We start from the raw sequence: 22070 nt of genomic DNA, 5'->3' as shown, positions 1-22070 counted from the left end.
AAAAGAACAATATAAGAACTAGAAAATTAAATAAATGTAAGAAACAAATTTCTATAAATACACAAACACAATCTTATGAATAAGACCGTTAGAATCTCTTAACACGTGTGTTAACCAATGCTAACGCAAGCGAAAAACCTTCAATTTTCTCAAATCACACCGACCCACTCACAGTGACAGTGACATCTCTTTAATTATATGGATAAGGCGGCAAATTCAGAACAGATAATAAAAGCGATACTTTAATGTAGTGATTTTCTTTACAAATATAATAATAATAAAAATAATTTATTGATGCAAAAGTAAATATTACAAAAAGAAGCTTGTTATGTATGCGACCACCCTATGGAGGTACATTAGGACATCGCGTTCGCCGAGACCACCGACGACGGCCCGGTACCAGCAACCCTTGCGCAATATCACGCCGCCCAACAACAGACCACACCGATATTTCTTTATAATTTCTGTGTCTCTTAGAATTAAGAAAAGTATTAATATAAATAATATTATAATATAAATAATATAATACTTGTTTCTGAGGGCATTCTGTGTTACAACCTCAACACATGAAGTAGTCTAATTAAATTAGTATTAATATTTGTAAAATAAGTTTGTAAATTAAAATAAATTCACTTTTAAAGTACTTTCGGTTTTTTTTAAGTCCTTCGGCTGCGAACGAAGTAATTGGCGCAGTCGGTAGGATGCTCAGTGCGTAATAGTCAATTTCAAACACGCTAGAAATGAACCCTAACAAAACTAAATACATGATACTTGGTACAGAGCGGCAAATTCAAATTATTAGTAATTGTGATCCAAATATTGATATAAAAGGTGTACGTATACAAAGGGTGACTGAAGCGCGCCACCTAGGTGTTCTATTTGACGAGGAACTTCGTTTTGAAAAGCATGTAAATAATATTGCCAAAAACAGTTTTTATAGGTTAAAAATTCTTTATAATATTAGAGACTCCATTTCTACCAAAGTACGCATTAGACTTTGTGAGGCGTTAGTTCTTTCTAAATTTAATTATGCAGATGTAGTTATAGGGCCCCGTTTACTTGAACGTACAAAAAAAATCATCCAACGAGTCCAGAACGCCTGCGCTCGCTACTGCTTTAAAATACCGCCACGTACACATATCACACCATATTTAAATAATGCTAACATCTTAAAAATGAATTATCGTATGCAATTACATTTCGCTACGTTACTTTTTGGCACTATAAAATACCAGGTTCCACCTTACCTCTATCATAAATTACAGTGGTTAGGAAATAATGATAGTGAGCATGTCACTAGAGCGTCATTGATAAAACTTAGAATGCCAATACATAGAACGGTGAGTTTCCGAGGAAGCTTTAGGTTCTGCGCCACTAGGTGCTGGAATGACCTGCCTCCTCCTCTTCGTAACCTGAAAACAATAACAAATTTCAGACATAAATATAAATTATTTTTATTAGAAAAACAAAAATATTGTAGTTAATTATTGCCTATTATTATTAATCAAAATGTTATATAATTCATATATGTATTTGTTAATTTATTTAAATTGGTTCTCTAACAATGAGTATGTGTAACAATAACGTATGTATTTGTATCTATATGTGTGTATGTATATATACATATATAATTATTACATATTTTTAAAACCTGTCTGTTTGCGGCACGAAAGCAATAGGCTAGGTCTGGTCAGCGCTTGGGGAACTCATCCCTTGACCTTGGCTTCCTCGTACACTTCCACTGTTTTAACCGCCCGTTTTTTACTGTAACCGTCTATCCTCCTTTGCTTGTATGTAACTTTTAAATCCCTAACCTAAAAAAAAAGAAGGCAAGATAAATTACTTATGTCTAGAATATTAATCATTGGCCAAGTCAATATGTGTGTAAACACAACAATGAATACTATATATACAATTTCTTACCTGATATTGTTCTGTCCAATTTTAACCTTGAATCAATAAGTTAATTGTGTCACTATTTGCATTTGTTGTAATGTTCGTGAATGTGGGACAAGCGAGCGGCGCGCGGGAAATACGGTGTTTGCTGTCAGACGCTGCATTCATACTTAATAAAACCCAATATCGCTTATGCCGTCCTCCCGCGCGCCCCGATACGCCCCGCGCCGCTGAGCGCTGGCGCGACAATTAAACATAATTTTTTGTCCTTAGTTCTTTATATTATATAAATTTACTTTCTATGTTTGGTTCCTTCATGTTCAATTTTTATAAATTTATATTGTTTTTTTTTCCTTTTAAATTATATCTTTTATCTGCAACGGCTGTCAGTAATGACATTAGGAGGCCACTGAAAATCAGTGTAGAAGCTAACATGTTTCTACGTATACTGAGTGGTCTCCTTTTGGCTGAATTACACTGCTGCGCACTTATACATACCTACTACTATTTCTTTTCTAAGTGATTTTTGTTTATTTGTTATTTTTTTTCTTTTTTTTTTCTCTTTTGTTTTTCATTTTTTGTTTTGTGTATAATTTTTGTATTACATAGAATAAGTGTCTTTTTGTTCTGTTTTAATTACTATACATTTTGTGTCTGTAGTAGTGTAATTTATTCAGCCAATAAAGATTATTATTATTATTATTTATTCTTGGACTAATTATCTCCCAAATAATGGGGCAAATATTCCAGTCACACGGGTCAATGACCAAGTGTATCTGGGGAGTGAAAAAGTCAGTCAGTACAGTCAGTCAGCTCATTATCAGATTCTAAAAACTTACGTACTATTCGACAAGTATTTAAAATAGCAGCTTTTTGCATGGTGATGTATGTGAGAGGTGGTAAATCAAGATTATTATTATTATTATTATTATTATTAATAGTTCCGCGATAAAGGTGATCTCACATTGATACCGCTACGCGTCGCGAGCTATCCAAGAGACTATCTAGTCCCACAACTGGGCATCTTGAATCTACGAGTGTTTGTGGCCAGGGACGTACTCGAAAATCAGTACTAAAGAAAACCAAATGTAAGTACTTTGAAACTTTACTTAAACGTTGCTTCCTTTATAATCTAGTGTTATCCTATCCAAAATTTTCCACCCTAGAAAAAACGGTGAAAAATCTGCCTCACATTGGCAGATCTCGCGAAATACTAGCTTAGATTTTAATAGAAAGATAGACAATAGTGAATTAGAAATAATTAAAATGTCTGTAGATCCTGATGCTATTTATAAGGCGCTCCGTCCGGTCCCCGAATTCGATGGGAACCCCAATACCAATATATCTAATATCCAGAATAGTGTACCTCAACGGCCTGCTTACCAGGTAAGTCACCCCCAACAGCGCTTACCTTACAATATGCCGTCTCGCATGCAGCGGATATTCCGTGCACCACCACACAATTATAACGCGCAGAATAGTAGTTTTAGGATACAAGGTAGACCACCCCAGTCTCAACAAAACCTGGGACCTAAACCTATGAGTGGCGTTAGCCATTACGTAGCTAAGCCTTTTCCACCCGCGATTAGAGGACATGATTGGACAAAGTATGGCAATCCACCCCCTTCTAACTACTTCAAATCTAGGGAAATGAATTATAATGAGACATATGACTATAATGACCAAAATCCTGACTTAGATTATTACTATGACCCCAATGAGTACTATTACTCATCCCACGACTATGACTATGACTATTATTATAACACAAATATTCCAGACTACACTTACGAATTCAGCTCATCACACATAGAACAACCCCCTCTTACAGAAATTGAACCGAAACTTTCATCTTTAGGAGAGCAGGATTTTCACAAAGGACGTTCCAATACGGGACAAAAATAGAGTTGAACCTGCAATCTAAAAAGGAGTTGAGATATATACAGATCGCGGACCCCCCTCTTAAATTATTGGTGGACCCGGTGGCTAATCAATCTTTTTTAAGCCCTGACGTAATTAAGCAATATTTTTCTTGTGTTCCACTTAACTACGACCCCTTTGAGGTAACAAACTCTCAAGTTACTTCGTATCATGAACACTCTATCACAATTCCACAATTTGCAGAATTTAATGAACAAAGGAACGTGAAGTACTTCATTTTTAAATTCCATACCTATTTCGACGGTCTAGTAGGACTAGGACGTTCCGACAAACCTATTTGTTATGCCTCGCGAACTCTCAATGACAGTGAAATTAACTATGCCCCGATAGAAAAGAATCTCTTAGCTATAGTTTGGGCTACAAAATACTTTAGGCCTTACCTATTTGGACGAAAACGAATGAATGTTAAGGAACCCAACTCCCGACTGACTAGATGGAGACTGAAACTTGCTGAATATAACTATACTATACAAATCCGGCAAATCTAACACCAACGCCGACGCTCTATCTCGTATAGAGATTAATAATGAAACGACTGACTCAGTAATAGTTAACGTATCTGGAAGACCGGCCTCTCCTTCGGGTTCTACCATAATAACTGCCCACACTAGTGCTGAAAACCCTATCCTTGAAATTCCCATCACTGACGAACCACTTAATAAATTTCATAGACAAATACATATAACTATAGTAGGTGACATGAAACGTAAACCGACAACGACAAAACCTTTTGAAACTCACACTAGGACATTAGTACAGGTATCAGAATCTAATCTGGAACAAGATGTTGTAGACGTAATAAAAGAATTTGTTAATCCAAAAATTAAGACAGCTCTTAGAATTACCCCTCCATTAGGTATGTATTCTGTTTTACCTATAATTCAAAATCATTTCCGTAGTTCTTCTATGAATTTAGTCTTAGCAAAAGTAGAGCTAGAAGACGTAAAAGATTATCTTAAACAACAGGAAATAATTAAACACTATCACGATGGAAAGACAAACCACCGAGGTATTAACGAGTGCTATTTAGCCTTGTCTAGGAAATACTATTGGCCTAGAATGAAAGACGAAATTTCTAAATATATAAATGAGTGTATATTGTGCGGATAGACTAAATATGACAGAAACCCCATTAGAACTATATTTTATATCGTACCCCAGCTACAAAACCATTTGAATTAGTAGATTTATTCACTGTACATAATGAAAAATATTTGACCTTTGTAGACTCTTTCTCTAAATATGGACAAGCCTACCATTTGAGAAATGGTACTGCAATTAGTGTCCTTCAAGCCCTTTTAACTTATAGCTCACATCATGGACTTCCTTTGACTATCATAACTGACAATGGGACTGAGTTCACTACAACTCAACGTAAAAACGTAAAATCAACTATTTAGTGAATGTACTAGGCTACATATCATCATAAAACTCTACCTCATTCACCTAACGATAACGGACTTATAGAACGTTTTCATTCTACTTTGTTAGAACACTTACGCATATTGAGATTACGTAATAAAGAGGAATCTGTCACAAATCAAATGCCCTATGCGATATTAGCCTACAATAGTTCAGTTCACAGTTTTACAAAGTGCAGACCCCATGACATTATTAGAGGACATTTCGACCCTAGAGACCCTTTAGACTTAGACCTGACTAAACATCTATTACAACAGTACATTACTAATCATCGCGATAAAATGAAGACTGCCTATAACTTAATAAACGATCATACTCATTGTGAACGAACCAACATAATGAGTAATAGGAACGAAAATAGGGAACCTGAAGTTGAATACTCAACTAAACAACAAGTCTTCATAAAGAACCCCGCTGCTAGCAGACAAAAATTAGCTACCAAGTATACCCATGACACAGTACTTGCTGACTTGCCTATTCATATCTACGTTTCCAAGAAGAAAAGTCCCATAGCCAAATCTAGACTTAAACGAGTGACTAAGACTAAGAAATTGTTACAGGACTCGACTGGTACTAACCTTGCTAACTCTTCAGATGACGTTGGCTCTGGACATAAAATTTGAACACCTAGAAAATGGACCAGGACTCCTCCCTTTTTATCTTGGAAATGCCAAACTCATAACCCACTATCATTCCTTTATTCAATACATAGAACTAAATGAGATCGAATGTCATCTTGATTCAATCGATTCACAGTTAAACCATTTTAGAACTACTCTGGATAAAGACATTTACGCTCTTTATGAATTACAAATTGATTATATATCTAACAGATCAACTAAAATACGGTCTCAGATTAAAAGTTTGGAACCCCATCGAATTAAACGAGGCTTAATTAATGGTATTGGCTCTATTATCAAAAGTATAACTGGTAACCTGGATCAAACAGATGCTGAAAAGTATAATAGTGCGTTAGAAATCTTAGAAAGTAACAATGAAAAGTTAGTATCCGAATTGAATGACCATATTAGTTTAAATAAAGAATGGATGATGAAACATAATTCACTCTTTACGAATATCGTACAGAACCAAGTTAAGATTAATAGCATATTAGAGTTACTGTTAGAACATGACGCCTACGCAAACAATACCCTGATTAAATTTGCAAAGTTTGCCCAATTATTGATAATTATTAGTAAGAATGCGGAAGACCTAATGTTAGAATTAAGTAGATTAGAAGATATATTAGCGTTTGTGCGTGCATCGAGCACCCATCATAGCATGTTAAGTACTAGTAGCTTAGAAGATATTTTAGATAAACTAAGACACATTTATAACTCCAAAGAGTTAATAGAGGCAGATCTTAGAGATTATTATAGTATTATCAGACCCGGTTATTATTATGTAGGAAAGCGAATAGTAATAATTTTTAAATTCCCGATTGTTTCTCCTAGACAATTCAAATTATTTAAACTCTCAATTGTTCCTAACAAAGACCAATATACCTTTATCCCACCATATCCTCTCATAGAAACTGATGGTAAAGCTTTCATGTACATGGAGGCTGAATGCCCGAAGTTTAATCAGTAATATCTCTGCGAGGAAAACATCCGACATCAGGCCCGAGAAAAGTCAGAGTGCGTCCAGACCCTAATCACCAGTCAATCTATGGATAGATCCTGCCGGCCCGTTAAAATTACGCTAGTCGAAGAAACAATGGAGCAACTAGATGATCAGTACTCACTACACTCTTATCTTCCCACGCCCAACGAAGGTTGAGTTAGAATGCAGCAGCCATGAATTTACTACCCTATTCGGAAGTTATCTAGCCGCGATTCCGCAGACGTGTTCATTACACACTGACGAATTCACCATCGCTAATATTCAAAATGAACTCAAAGGACAGCCGCTGAAAATAACCGAAATTCCAGAACATTATAAAACTACAAAGAACATTACAATCCCTCACCTGAAACTGAAAAATATAAATACACCGGGACTACGCAGCATTGAAGACAGGGTCCTGAATGAGCGACCTACAAAACTAGATCATCGCCATGGAAGTATATGTCATACAACTATTCCATTTTACATACTTTTGTTCAGCGCACTGGTACTTAGTATTGTCATACTTACTAAGCGGTACATTCACCATGTAACAAGGAATGAATCGGTTAAAAAAGATAACGGGACCCATAACAACCCTGCTGAAGAGCCTGTACAGGCCAGGAACGAGACATCGTTGCCAGCGACATTTGCACTCAACGCTTTCAAATAGTCGCTGATCTACGGGGGGAGGTGTTATGTATGCGACCACCCTATGGAGGTATATTAGGACATCGCGTTCGCCGAGACCACCGACGACGGCCCGGTACCAGCAACCCTTGCGCAACATCACGCCGACCAACAACGGACCACACCGATATTTCTTTATAATTGATGTGTCTCTTACAATTAAGAAAAGTATTAATATAAACAATATTATAATATAAATAATATAATAATTGGTTCTGAGGGCATTCTGTGTTACAACCTCAACACATGAAGTAATCTAATTAAATTAGTATTAATATTTGTAAAATAAGTTTGTGAATTAAAATAAATTCACTTTTAAAGTACTTTCGGTTTTTTTTAAGTCCTTCGGCTGCGAACGACGTAATTAGCTTATATATATGAGTTTACAAAATAAGTATGACTATTGTTAAATATAACTATTAGCTAAGTACTCTATTTACATGTGGTTTGGCACTTAAAAAAGAGTGAAACTTATTATCCTCTATGGGTCATTTACATAACCTGTGTTAAGGATAATAAGCCCCTAATGGAAAATTAAAAGTAATATTAAATACATGCATAGCAGAGTCATTTGAAGAGGTTAAAAAAAATTAAGGAATTAAAAAACAAAAACAGAATATAATTTTATATGAGGGAGAATGCAAAACAGCGCCACGATTGAAAGCATGAATGAGTATGTGTGTGTTTGTGTGTGATGTGATGTGATATGATGTGTGTATGTGAACGTGTGTGAGGATGTATTGAAATAATGTAATTTGTAGATAATCAGATACAAGCCAGAATGTTGTACTAAAATATTTTTCAGTTTCTTCATAATTTTTATTCAGAAGAAAATGTGTTATATATTTTTTACATTCTATGTATGGTATTTTGTAAATATATAATCATTTTTAACAGCTTTTTTTTATGTTATAGGGGGCAAACGAGCAGGAGGCTCACCTGATGGAAAGTGATTACCACCGCCTATGGACATCTGCAACACCAGGGCGGTTGCAGGTGCGTTGCCGACCTTTTAGGAAAGGTTTAAAGGTTTTTTTTTAAGGTTCCCAAGTCGTATCGATTCGGAATAACCGCCGGTGAAAGCTGGTACCACAGAGTGGTTGTGCGAGGCAGAAAATGTCTTGTCTGAAATCACGCTGTTGTGGATTTTCGGACATCTAGGTGGTGCGGGTGAAATTTAGAATTTTGACGAGATGTTCGAAGAAAAAATTTAGCTGCCGGGATTAATCCAAACAATTCCTGGAAACATTCCCCGTGGAAAATTCGTTAGAAGATGCAGAGTGATCCAACATCTCTACGCATAGCCAAAGGATCTAGTAGATCAGAAACGGCTTGATCGTCGATAATTCGAGCCGCTCTGCGTTGGATACGGTCAAATTGAAGGAGCTGGTACTGGGGAGCACCCGCCCAGAGATGAAAGTAGTACTCCATGTGAGGCCGAATTTGCGCTTTGTATAGTCTTAGACGATGGGTCGACGTGAAATGATATCTTGCCTTACTGAGAACACCTAGCTTTTTAGATGGCAATTTGGCTTTGCCTTCCAATTGACCGCGGAATTGAACGAGGCTCGAAATATCAACGCCAAGTATTCCGATACTACTACTACTACTACTACTACTACTACTACTACGACTAACGGAATGTTCTCGAATTGTGGAGATACGACGAATGGTGTTTTTTGGCGGTTAACGCGTAAACTTGCATTTTTTTGGGGTTGAAATGGACTAGGTTTAGCCGGCCCCAGTTCGAGACTTCGTTTAACGAAGAAGGACGAGACAGTGGTCCGACGAACCCAGAGGGGGATCGACGATAACCTAGTAGCCACACGGCTGAAAAGTCAGTAGAAGGTCCAACAGGGAAAGTGTATGATCCTCCACGTCCGGTATTCGCGTTGGAGAGGTGACCAGTTGTATCAAATCATATGTTAATGGGAAGTCGAGAACAGATCTACCCGCATGATCGGTAGTGCGTGATCCAAGTAATTCGGCATGGTTGGCATTAAAATCGCCAAGAATTATGATCTCTGTGGATGGGATCTATTGCAGCACGGAATCTATAGCCATTTGGACGTGTCCAACCAGTCGGTTGGTTTCGCATTACCGCTATGGGACCTATAAAGGCACGCGTAGATTCGCGGATTCGTCGTCGCAGTCTACACGCAGCCAGATAATCGATAGGTCCTGCCCTTCAAGGCTGCCGAGGCATCGAGTGCAGATATCATCTCTGACGTAAACGCACACCTCTGCTCATAGTACAAAGGAATGTTACAATTTGTACCCGGGGTAAGAAAGAAAAGTCGTATCGGCAGGAGAGGATATCTGGTACTCGGTAAGAAAGAGCAAGGCCGGCTTCGCCGTCTCAAGGTGAAAGTGAACGGCGTTCAAGTTGGAGTTGAGTCCCCTTATGTTGCAGAAGTCCACAGCAAGTGTGATTTTATTGGGCATTTTAGGTAGCATTGTAGAACTAGGCAGAAAAGAAAGCTTTCTAACTACAGGACTAAGACCGTACATAATAAACCTAGAACAAAAAATAAAAATGATACTGAGAAGTCCGAAATTGATTATGTCTTTTATCTGGACGACAATGAAACTATATAATGTAACATTGGAGGAGTAATTGTTAATATGTTGATAGATTCGGGAAGCAAATGTAATGTGATCACTGATAAAACATGGTAATATTTAAAAAACAATAGTGTACAAGCCTCTAACCAGATACGCAATCCTAAGAAGACACTCATCTCTTACGTCAGTGTAAGTGTAAATAAGTGTAATAAGTGTAAATGGTAATAATGGTATCAACTCCTTAAGTGTCAAAATTCCATAGGGTGGGTAGTAGGGGTTGTCTTATGATGCCTGCTCCGCTTTTCCTGAACAGTGGCGAGCGCAAAATTGACCCCAAGAATTCGGAGGGCAGCCTTTTGCTCAGGTGTTGTACGTCCTGAGCATGGATGCCCAGAGTGGGATTCATCACCGCAGTCGTTGATGGTACCCTCTTGGGGTAATAAAACCAAATTCTGCACAACCATTATGTTTTGGGGGGGGAGGAGGATCGGGCCTCCGAGTTTCTCACATACCGGACGAAATGCGGTAGCATAGCTACAACTTTACGCCGATTTTAAATGAGAGAGAGGAAGGTATGCAGTGTGGCACTACGACTATAAAAAAATATGAAGCACATACAAACGGATCACATTAAATTAAGCGCGGTTCATATGTGAGTTTTTCAGCGCCGAATTCAGTTATTTTTTCACCATCGATAAAATATTTCTTACAGTATTATCAGAAGATCAGTCCACTGGGCCTCCGAAGCAGACAAGTCACAAAGAACGAAGGCACTCCGAATTGCCTTATCATTCTCGAGATTTTCGTTGGTCCAATGAGATAGGGAATTTTTTACAACCCAAAGAACATGATATCCGTCATCATGGTCTACGTAGGCGCGTGAATAAAAAATGGGGGTCCATAAGATGTTGATGAGGGTCCACGAAAATTTATCTGCTTTTGATAGTAAAGAGCAAAAATGTAAGCATAGTTTTTATAAGGGCCTACCTACATTGTTTTAAGTACCTAACCAAGCAGATAATATTTTAATTAGGTAAGCGACTGTTACTTGTCCCAACTTGCGTATTCGATATTACGTACAATTTCGTGTACAGACTTGCAAAGCGCTATCCGCCCGACAATGCTTAATGCTTGTTCAGACATTAACTTGATCACTGCTATAAATTCTTGATGCCAAAGGCAAACTCATTTATTTCTTTCCGGAATTTCGAAAATAAGAAATTTTTGAGAGTTCTGGCTCAGTAAATGTTCTCAAATGATAACTAGCAACCATCTGTACAAAGTTCGAATTCTTTTTGGTTTCTAGTATTTGAGATTTTTTTTTTAAATGAATTAATAACTAAAGAATGGCAAAATCGATGAGAAGTTAGCATATTTTGAGAGTTCTGGCTGAGTTAATGTTATCAAATGATAACTAACAACCATCTGTACAAAGTTAGAATTCATTTTCGTTTTTAGGTTCTTAGATATATTTTTAAATGAAATAATAACTGTAAAAAACAGCACAATCGATGAGAAGTTAGCAATTTTTAGAGATCTGGCTCAGTTAATGTTATTAAATGATAACTAGCAACCATCTGTACAAAGTTCGAATCCATTTTGGTTTTTAGTATTTGAGATTATTTTTTTAAATGAATTAATAACTGTAAAGAATGGCAAAATCGATGAGAAGTTAGCATATTTTGAGAGTTCTGGCTGAGTTAATGTTATCAAATGATAACTAGCAACCATCTGTACAAACTTAGAATTCATTTTCGTTTCTAGTTTCTTAGATATATTTTTTAAATGAAATAATAACTGTAAAAAGACTGTCGTACGGGCCGTTGCGTGCGGCGGTCGTTGAATTGTTTAACATATTTATGCAAGTGTTATATGTATATGCAGTGATAAAATAAAACTTCAAACTTAATTTATTATTATTTATTTCACCGTATTTCACTAGCGAAACAATAAGTGCAAAAATTTACAAGTGATCTAATATAATAACTTTAAAACGGTAAAAAAGTGAAAAAAAAAAAAAAAAAAACAATTACCTTATATTCCAAAATAGATTACATCTCTGATTTATACATACTGCATAACAATTTAATATATACGTATAAACACGATATAAAATACAACTATTCGTAGTATTTGGTTATTTACACGTGCATAACCATAACGAAAATGGCAAATAAATGCAGTAGCTGCGGAAAGTTTTTAGCTGCGGCCGATAGTGTGAAATGTGTACGGTGCTCCTGTTTATTCCACCGAGCTTGTGTAATGAACTCCAGCCCAGATGCAAGGGTACGAAAGTGGATTTGTAAGGGCTGTAAGCCGAAGCCGTGTTCTCCTGCTTTAGTCACAGACACAGCTTCCACGCAAGGGGAACTTGTATCACACACCGAACTTCCCCCATCTCTGTCAGGAATTGAAGATCCACTTATCGTGAGCTCACTTTTAGACCAAATGAAGCTCCTTCGGGTTGAATTGGCCGCAGTGACGCATGAGGTGTCTTCGTTTAGGCAGGAGCTCGCGTTATTAAAAGCTACGTTAAGCGAAGTAGGTAAAAGGGTCGACAGCGTAGAAGCACGATTGACTCAACTTGAGAATAAAGCACCGTGCACCATTTCAGAGAGCCATTTACTGGAAGATTTTGCCAAGTTGAAGTCGGATCTTAATGAGCGCGAACAGTCGTGTCTATTAAACGACATCGAGATTACAGGTATTACAGAACGGTATGAGGAAAATCTGCATCATGTCACAGGCCTTATTGCAAGTAAAATCGGAGTCACCTTGGACGAGCGCGACGTTGTTTACGTTGAACGCTCAGGACCGCGGCCGGCTTATAATGAAACCGGTGAACGATCTCGCCCGCGCCCTATCGTAGTGCGACTAGCGCGCCGCTCGATTCGCGATCAATTACTGCGAGCGGCGCGCGTGCGACGCGGGGCTGATACAACGGGCCTTGAAATAGACAAGGAACCCAAGCGGTTTTATATAAATGAGCGTCTGACAAAAACAAACCGTGTCTTGTTCTATCATGCACGAGAGGAAGGCCGTCGCAATGGGTGGCGTTATATTTGGACCCGCGAGGGGCGAATATATGCGCGGCGGAGTAAAGATACTGCGGCTCAAAGGATAAAAACACAAAATGATATTTCTAAGGTTTTTGTATCAACACGGGTTTGAGCTCTGATTTAATCTCGATGATTGTAAAAATATATATAGCATATTTAATGAAATTAATAGGTAGGAAGATTTATTTTATAGTTTGTTTTTTAAAATTATATTCTATTAATGTTAGTTGGATTATTTTTTCACTTAAGGTCTTAAAAATAAGTTCTCGCAGCAGTGTAATATACAACAACCAGACATTATACATACTGAGCCCATATAACTATAAAATACAAGGAGGTATTGTTTACATTGTGTGTTACTTGGTATTATTAATTGATTTTTTTAAAATCATTAATTTATTTTTACTATTTCAACAGGTAACATTAGTTAGCAATTTTATTTATAAATGATTAGACCGCGCAATTTAAAAGTTGGTTTCCTGAATCCGTGTTCTCTAGGAACTAATCATGAGGAATTCATAGTCGCAGTAGAAAGGCATAATGTGGACGTTCTGGGCCTAAATGAGACTTGGCTGAAGGCTGGAGAAGATGGCCGTGCTCCTATTATACCGGGTTACAAATTACAGCATATACCTCGCCCACAAAACATACGCGCACGCGGTGGCGGCGTAGGATTTTATGTCAGAAAAGGCCTGAATGTTCGCACCCTCAGTCACCCTCCCTCCCCTTGCGTTGAGCAGATGTGGATATGCTATAAAAGTCGAGGTAAAAACTTAGTAATAGGAACGGCATATAGGCCACCATGGTTAAGTGTACAAACATTTTTTGATGCTTTGTACGAGACTTTATCCTTGTTTACGTGGCGGGATCAGCTCATCATCATTGGAGATTTTAATATTAATTATTTTGATAAAAATAACAAAAACAGTAAATTACTCACTGACTTCTTAAATAGTTTAAATTTGACGCAACACATTAATGAGCCAACGCATTTCACAAATCGCAGTGAAACTCTCTTAGATTTGTTTTGTACCGATGCAGATATTTGTCAGGTCTGGGTTGATTATGTATGCACTTTAAGCAGTCACTCATTTATATCTTGTGACGTCACTATAACTAGAGATAAATTTACACCAAAAAAATTTTTTTACAGGGACATTACATCTATAGATCCAAGTGAATTAGACAAATGTCTGGCACTTGTGAACTGGGACTGCATTGCCGGACTTCAATGCGTAGATGATATGGTAGGGCAATTTAATACAGAGATTCGACGCATTTATGACACACTTGCACCTCTAAAATCCTTGCACTCTAAGTTCCGTCATTATCCCTGGATCACATCTATTATTAAGTTTATGATGAGACTACGGGATATTGCGCATATAAGAGCACGTAAAAGTAAAATAGACGCGCACATTAATTATTATAAAGATTTGAAAAATATAGTTCGTGTTTCAATTAAAAATGAAAAAAGGCTTATTTCGAAACTTTTATTAATCAAAATTTAAAAAATGCAAAAATTCTTTGGAAACACATTAAATATAATGTTAACATCAATAGAAAAGGTGATCTGATTCTACCAGAACAGTTACGTGACCCAAATGAAGTTAATAATTTTTTCCTTGCAATTCCCGGTAGTCTAAATGCGGATCGATTAGCTATTGAATATATTCAACGCAATAAATTTAGTGACGCAAGCTTTTACTTGAAAACAGTTACAGAATCCGAAATTTTTAAAATTATTAAAACATTAACTTCTAATGCAATCGGGGCAGATGGGATCTCTCTGGACATGATATTACCAACCCTGCAATACACAATAAAGGTAATTACTGCAATCGTCAACTCCTCCATATTAACATCCAAATTCCCAGATCTTTGGTGCAAAGCTATTGTAAGACCTATACCTAAGATCGACACGCCCTTAGAATTTAAAGATTTACGTCCAATAAGCATTCTATCATGTTTGTCCAAGATTCTTGAAAAAGTTGTATGCAATCAACTAAGAGACTTTTTGGAGTTAAATAAAATTTTGCCAGATAAACAATCAGGATTTAGGAAAAATCGAGGGACTACGACTGCTTTAGCAGACGTTGTCGATGATATCCTATCTGCTCGAGACAGGGGCGAGGGTACTATACTAGTACTCCTAGACTACTCTCGTGCGTTTGACACCATAAACATTCCATTGTTGATATCAAAGCTGTCATATTATGGGTTCGACGACAAAACTGTACAATGGTTTGCGAGTTATATGAGTTGCCGCAGCCAATACGTAGAGATTAAGTCAGAAGATGGGAGTGTTGCTAAATCTGACATAAGGCATGTAACTAGAGGAGTACCACAAGGCTCTATTTTAGGACCAATTTTATTTACGATTTATACAACTGATATTGTAAAACAAATTAATCACTGCAACTATCACTTGTATGCTGATGATCTGCAGTTGTATATTTCTTTTAAGCCATGTAAGGTACAAGCAGCTTTGCAACAACTCAACCAAGATTTGGATCGTATAGCCCGTTGGTCAATTTCAAACACGCTAGAAATGAACCCTAACAAAACTAAATACATGATACTTGGTACAGAGCGGCAAATTCAAATTATTAGTAATTGTGATCCAAATATTGATATAAAAGGTGTACGTATACAAAGGGTGACTGAAGCGCGCAACCTAGGTGTTCTATTTGACGAGGAACTTCGTTTTGAAAAGCATGTAAATAATATTGCCAAAAACTGTTTTTATAGGTTAAAAATTCTTTATAATATTAGAGACTCCATTTCTACCAAAGTACGCATTAGACTTTGTGAGGCGTTAGTTCTTTCTAAATTTAATTATGCAGATGTAGTTATAGGGCCCCGTTTACTTGAACGTACAAAAAAATCATCCAACGAGTCCAGAACGCCTGCACTCTCTACTGCTTTAAAATACCGCCACGTACACATATCACACCATATTTAAATAATGCTAACATCTTAAAAATGAATTATCGTATGCAATTACATTTCGCTACGTTACTTTTTGGCACTATAAAATACCAGGTTCCACCTTACCTCTATCATAAATTACAGTGGTTAGGAAATAATGATAGTGAGCATGTCACTAGAGCGTCATTGATAAAACTTAGAATGCCAATACATAGAACGGTGAGTTTCCGAGGAAGCTTTAGGTTCTGCGCCACTAGGTGCTGGAATGACCTGCCTCCTCCTCTTCGTAACCTGAAAACAATAACAAATTTCAGACATAAATATAAATTATTTTTATTAGAAAAACAAAAAGATTGTAGTTAATTATTGCCTATTATTATTAATCAAAATGTTATATAATTCATATATGTATTTGTTAATTTATTTAATTTGGTTCTCTAACAATGAGTATGTGTAACAATAACGTATGTATTTGTATCTATATATGTGTGTATGTATATATACATATATAATTATTACATATTTTTAAAACCTGTCTGTTTGCGGCACGAAAGCAATAGGCTAGGTCTGGTCAGCGCTTGGGGAACTCATCCCTTGACCTTGGCTTCCTCGTACACTTCCACTGTTTTAACCGCCCGTTTTTTACTGTAACCGTCTATCCTCCTTTGCTTGTATGTAACTTTTAAATCCCTAACCTAAAAAAAAAGAAGGCAAGATAAATTACTTATGTCTAGAATATTAATCATTGGCCAAGTCAATATGTGTGTAAACACAACAATGAATACTATATATACAATTTCTTACCTGATATTGTTCTGTCCAATTTTAACCTTGAATCAATAAGTTAATTGTGTCACTATTTGCATTTGTTGTAATGTTCGTGAATGTGGGACAAGCGAGCGGCGCGCGGGAAATACGGTGTTTGCTGTCAGACGCTGCATTCATACTTAATAAAACCCAATATCGCTTATGCCGTCCTCCCGCGCGCCCCGATACGCCCCGCGCCGCTGAGCGCTGGCGCGACAATTAAACATAATTTTTTGTCCTTAGTTCTTTATATTATATAAATTTACTTTCTATGTTTGGTTCCTTCATGTTCAATTTTTATAAATTTATATTGTTTTTTTTTCCTTTTAAATTATATCTTTTATCTGCAACGGCTGTCAGTAATGACATTAGGAGGCCACTGAAAATCAGTGTAGAAGCTAACATGTTTCTACGTATACTGAGTGGTCTCCTTTTGGCTGAATTACACTGCTGCGCACTTATACATACCTACTACTATTTCTTTTCTAAGTGATTTTTGTTTATTTGTTATTTTTTTTCTTTTTTTTTTCTCTTTTGTTTTTCATTTTTTGTTTTGTGTATAATTTTTGTATTACATAGAATAAGTGTCTTTTTGTTCTGTTTTAATTACTATACATTTTGTGTCTGTAGTAGTGTAATTTATTCAGCCAATAAAGATTATTATTATTATTATTATTATTATTATAAAAAATAGCACAATCGATGAGAAGTTAGCAATTTTTAGAGATCTGGCTCAGTTAATGTTATTAAATGATAACTAGTAACCATTTGTACAAAGTTCGAATCCATTTTGGTTTTTAGTATTTGAGATTATTTTTCTAAATTAATTAATAACTGTAAAAATAGCATAATTGACGAGAAGTTAGCAATTTTTAGAGATCTGCTTCAGTTAATGTTTTCAAATGATAATAACTAGAAACCATTTGTATAAAGTTCGAATTCATTTTGGTTTCTAGTATTTGAGATTATTTTTTTTAAATGAAATAATAACTGTAAAAAATAGCACAATCGATGAGAAGTTAGCATATTTCTAGAGATCTGGCTCAGTTAATATTATCAAATCATAACTAGCAACTATCTGTACAAAGTTCGAATTCATTTTGGTTTAAAATATGGGATGTGTATTTCAAGAATATGTATGGGTGTCTTTTTTACGATACTGACTATTTGTTTTATTATTCGGCTAAGATAGAATGTAGGTTAAGTATTTTCAGAGTGTGAATTCGTATCTTTTGTACGAAACTGACTAGTTGTTTTATTATTCAGTTAAGCTGGACAAAACAACCAACATGATTGTGTTTTTATGTATATGTATGTATACATATACAGGGTGTCCCAAAAGTCGACGTCAAGCCGAAATTTCCTGACAGGTAATGCCACACCAGTTATCAGAAAAATTAAAAAAAAAATTTAAGTCCTGTATTTTTGAAGTTATGGAAATTTTTCTTTTATTCCAGAAAATGTACACCATGTGACCGTTTTTTCATTCCTGTTGTTACAAATATTTACTTTTTGCCAATTTTTTTCTCTTACGTCATCCCGAATAGTGCTTTATGTAACCTATGATCCTAAACCCTGTGCCGATCACTCCAACTTGTAGGAAAATGTCATTTTATACCGTACCAAGTTTTCAAAATTAATTTTTCGCTCTACTTCAACTGATCGTCCTGAAAAAAAAATTTACTACTGCAGTTTGGCAAGCAGCTTTAAAAGTTAGCGCATTTAATAAGGATTCTAACGTGGTATAACACTTACTCCATTATTTCTTAGATCGGCCTTAAAAATTTTTTTTGTTAAACAAAGTCTGTTTTTAACAATCTCTTTGAAATTACAAAAAACGATTCTAGTGCACTCAAAGCGTTCCTAATGACCACAGCGTGGTTTAAATAAGATGGAGAGAGATATTCCATAAAGTGTGAGTGTGAACTACATTGTAATTCTTCTCGATCACTTGAAAGTTTTTAATGGTATTTTTCGCTTCACCAACCACACACGACTTCAAATAATGCAACTTTTGCACATCACTAAGCCTTTTGTTAATATGGATAAGCGACACAAACACATCCTCAAACGACTGCCACGCCTCATATGCACCCGAGAATGTAGGAAGGTTAATCTTAGGTAGATGAACTTCTGCGTTGATCGACTCAGATGACGCCATCTCCGATGCCATGTGCTCAGTCTTGCTGGAACTGCTTGCGGATTGAACGGACTCCAACATATCTACCAACTCGCCCCTTAACTCCAAATATAGGTATTCAAACTGGCTGAGTTTATCTTCCGTGAAATATAACAACTTTGATCGTTGATCTTTATTCGTATTCTTTACCAACTCCCTATGAGCTTCTCGTAAGGAATCCCAATATTCTTCTATGCACTTAATTCTCGTTTGTAAATATCCACCGGTCAATCTTGCTTTAGGACTTTTCTTATGATTAATTCGAGCTTTTTCCAATAATTCGTATAAATTTTCCGTCGTTGCAATTATATTTTCCACCAAAGCCATCGTAGAAAATATGTAGTATTAAAATTTTAGTTGATAAATGATCCTCGTTGAATAATTATTGCTAGTCACCGATGCACACAAGTCTATACAAAAAAACTTCTTCGGTTCAAAGTGTTTTTTGCTAATGCAGCGAAGTCCATATGAAAAATTTTTTTACGCCAATCCTTATCGCTCGCCGGCCGGCTTCTGAGAGAAATGATGCACCGCACTATCCGGCTCGATTATGGACCAAACTATGATAGCTATAAAGCTTAAAATGGACTGTATTTATTTTTAAAATATTAGATCAAGTAAAACACACCCGTACTTCTGCACTTCTTTATTACGACTAATTCTATACAATACATTTTTAACATAAATAGACCAAACAAGCGGTTTTCACAAATAGAAAAAGCGATGCATGTGGAAGATTTAGGTACATAGGAGTTTTCATCGGAAACGCTTTCTAATCCCTTTGAGATAAAATAAAACAATGTATAGGGCGAATATTCCCTTTTTTAACCGACTTCAAAAAGGAGGAGGTTATCAATTCGTCTGTATTTTTTTTATGTTTGTTACCTCAGAACTTTTCACTGGGTGAACCGATTTTGATGATTTTTTTTTATTTGAAAGCTATTGCTTGCTAAATGCTAAGTTAAATTGCTAATTTGGTCCAGTTCTGATGATGGTATAAAAAAAAATCGATTTTTATTTTTATTTTCATGTAACTTCATATTGTTACAATCACATGTTATTTAAATACTTAAACTAAATATTTCAATATTTTTCAAATGGTGACTACGTTTTTCGATGTTTTCACTGTTCAAAACATTTTTCATGTAAAGTCGTATTTTTGAAAGCCTATTTTTGCGCTCTTCGCAAGTCTCTTTTGAAATTATCCTCGAGGTAGATTTTCTCTGTTGAAATATATAATTTGCTAGGTATATTGTAGCGTTATCTTGGCTGACACCGACTCCAAAAATAACAATAATTGTAACTATATTATATTATCGTAATACTTTGTTGACTTTTAAGTAGTCTAAATATTTTTAATTACATTTTACATAGGATAAATCTAAAAAATATTTTGATCATTGTTTGTTATTCATAGGTATGTTTTAAGTTAGATTTAAAGTGGGTAGGTACAAACTTATCTTCTTGCGTAGAAACACAAAGATCGTACCTAAATATTGGTAAGTGGAATAAGTAACAGGACAGGGCCTATCGATTATCTGGCAGCGTGTAGATTGTGACGACCATCCGCGAATCTACGCTTGCCTTTATAGGCCCCATAGCGGTAATGCTGAAACCGACCGACTGGTTGAGCACGTCCAAATGGCTACAGATTTCGTGCTGCAGCAGATCCCATCCGCAGAAATCGTGGTTCTTGGTGATTTTAATGTCCACCATGCCGAATGGCTTGGATTACGTACTAAGGGTACTCTGTTCTCGACTTCGCTTTGGCATATGATTTGACACAACTGGTCACCTCGCCAACGCGAATACCGGACGTGGAGGATCATATACCTTCCCTGTTGGACCTTCTGCTGACTTCTCATCCTGATAGCTATCAGGTTATCTGGGTTATCTCCCTCTGGGCTCGTCGGACCACTGTCTCGTTCGGAGTACAGTGCCGGTTGCGCGGTACTCACGACCTCGTTTCATGGGCTGCCGCCGCGTGTGGCACTACAAGTCAGCGGATTGGGATGGGATGCGGTCCTTCTTTGCCTCCTACCTATGGGGGCAAGTTTGTTTCTCGCTGGATGATCCGAGCGTTATTGCTGTAGTGTTTGTGTATCTATACAAAAAAGGTACTGACGCTGTCTCACACACACAAGTAGTGGAGGGGCGGGATCAGCCGTCAGTCATGCGATGAGCGCCAGCGCAACCGGACGCGATAGTGTATAACTACTTGGTGTGTCCGTGAGCCAGTGTACGACTACATACTACTAACAAGGATAGGTAGAAGCACTACAAGTGGCGACGAGGATCAAGGTAGGTAATTACTAAACCACAATAATTAAAGTGTCTATTTACCGCCGATAAATACAATTAGATAATGAAAAAAAAAAAAAAATAGTGTAATATAGTGGTTTTAAAAACAGTTGTAGTAGTAGCAAGTAGGTCTCACTATTTCTTATATTACTAAGTGCGTACTTAGTATACCTACGTAGGTTTCTCGAAACCGTAAACAATAGGTACTATTAAGGTCAAATATTTGTACAGTGCGACATAATAACAAAAGCAAAATATTCTAACTAATAGAACTTAGTGTGAGAGGAACTTACCGGGCTGGGTATGAGTAATTAATTTTACATTACGTGTAGCTACACTGTACCTATCATTATTTTGCTCGATTACTTTTGTAACGTGAGCGACATCTCGTCGGTCGTTTCGAACGATTATAGCATTAACACGATGATGATATTTTGTATACCAAGCTGTTTAATAAGCGAACGACCGGAAACATTTTAAAAATATTTAACAACGAACAAAAACTAAATAGATTAGCAGTCTTTTTATTGTACTAAAATTTAAATTAAGTTTATTTTGAAAATTTTACAATTTATGTTTATATTGCATTACGCGTTTTGTACAATATAATTTAACTTACTTTTAATTCAATTATCTCTTATACTATATATCTCTTTTAATTTTAATTTGTAAAT

General features: G+C 36.3%; 2 long non-coding RNA genes across 2 annotated transcripts; both read right to left on the bottom strand.

The window, feature by feature from the left end:
- Nucleotides 1–936: 936 nt before the first annotated feature.
- Nucleotides 937–2125, bottom strand: LOC125075678. Its single transcript, XR_007120225.1, has 3 exons — nucleotides 1924–2125; nucleotides 1652–1814; nucleotides 937–1412 (listed from the first exon to the last, which is right to left on the bottom strand). It is a non-coding gene; the product is annotated as an uncharacterized LOC125075678 (long non-coding RNA).
- A 12735-nt stretch (nucleotides 2126–14860) lies between these two features.
- Nucleotides 14861–17115, bottom strand: LOC125075677. The gene is made up of 3 exons (XR_007120224.1): nucleotides 16914–17115; nucleotides 16642–16804; nucleotides 14861–16400 (listed from the first exon to the last, which is right to left on the bottom strand). It is a non-coding gene; the product is annotated as an uncharacterized LOC125075677 (long non-coding RNA).
- Nucleotides 17116–22070: the final 4955 nt, after the last annotated feature.

The sequence above is a fragment of the Vanessa atalanta genome, chromosome W (assembly GCF_905147765.1).
Source record: "Vanessa atalanta chromosome W, ilVanAtal1.2, whole genome shotgun sequence".
Taxonomy (NCBI): Eukaryota; Metazoa; Arthropoda; class Insecta; order Lepidoptera; family Nymphalidae; genus Vanessa; species Vanessa atalanta.
This window is presented reverse-complemented; position numbering and strand designations above follow the sequence as displayed.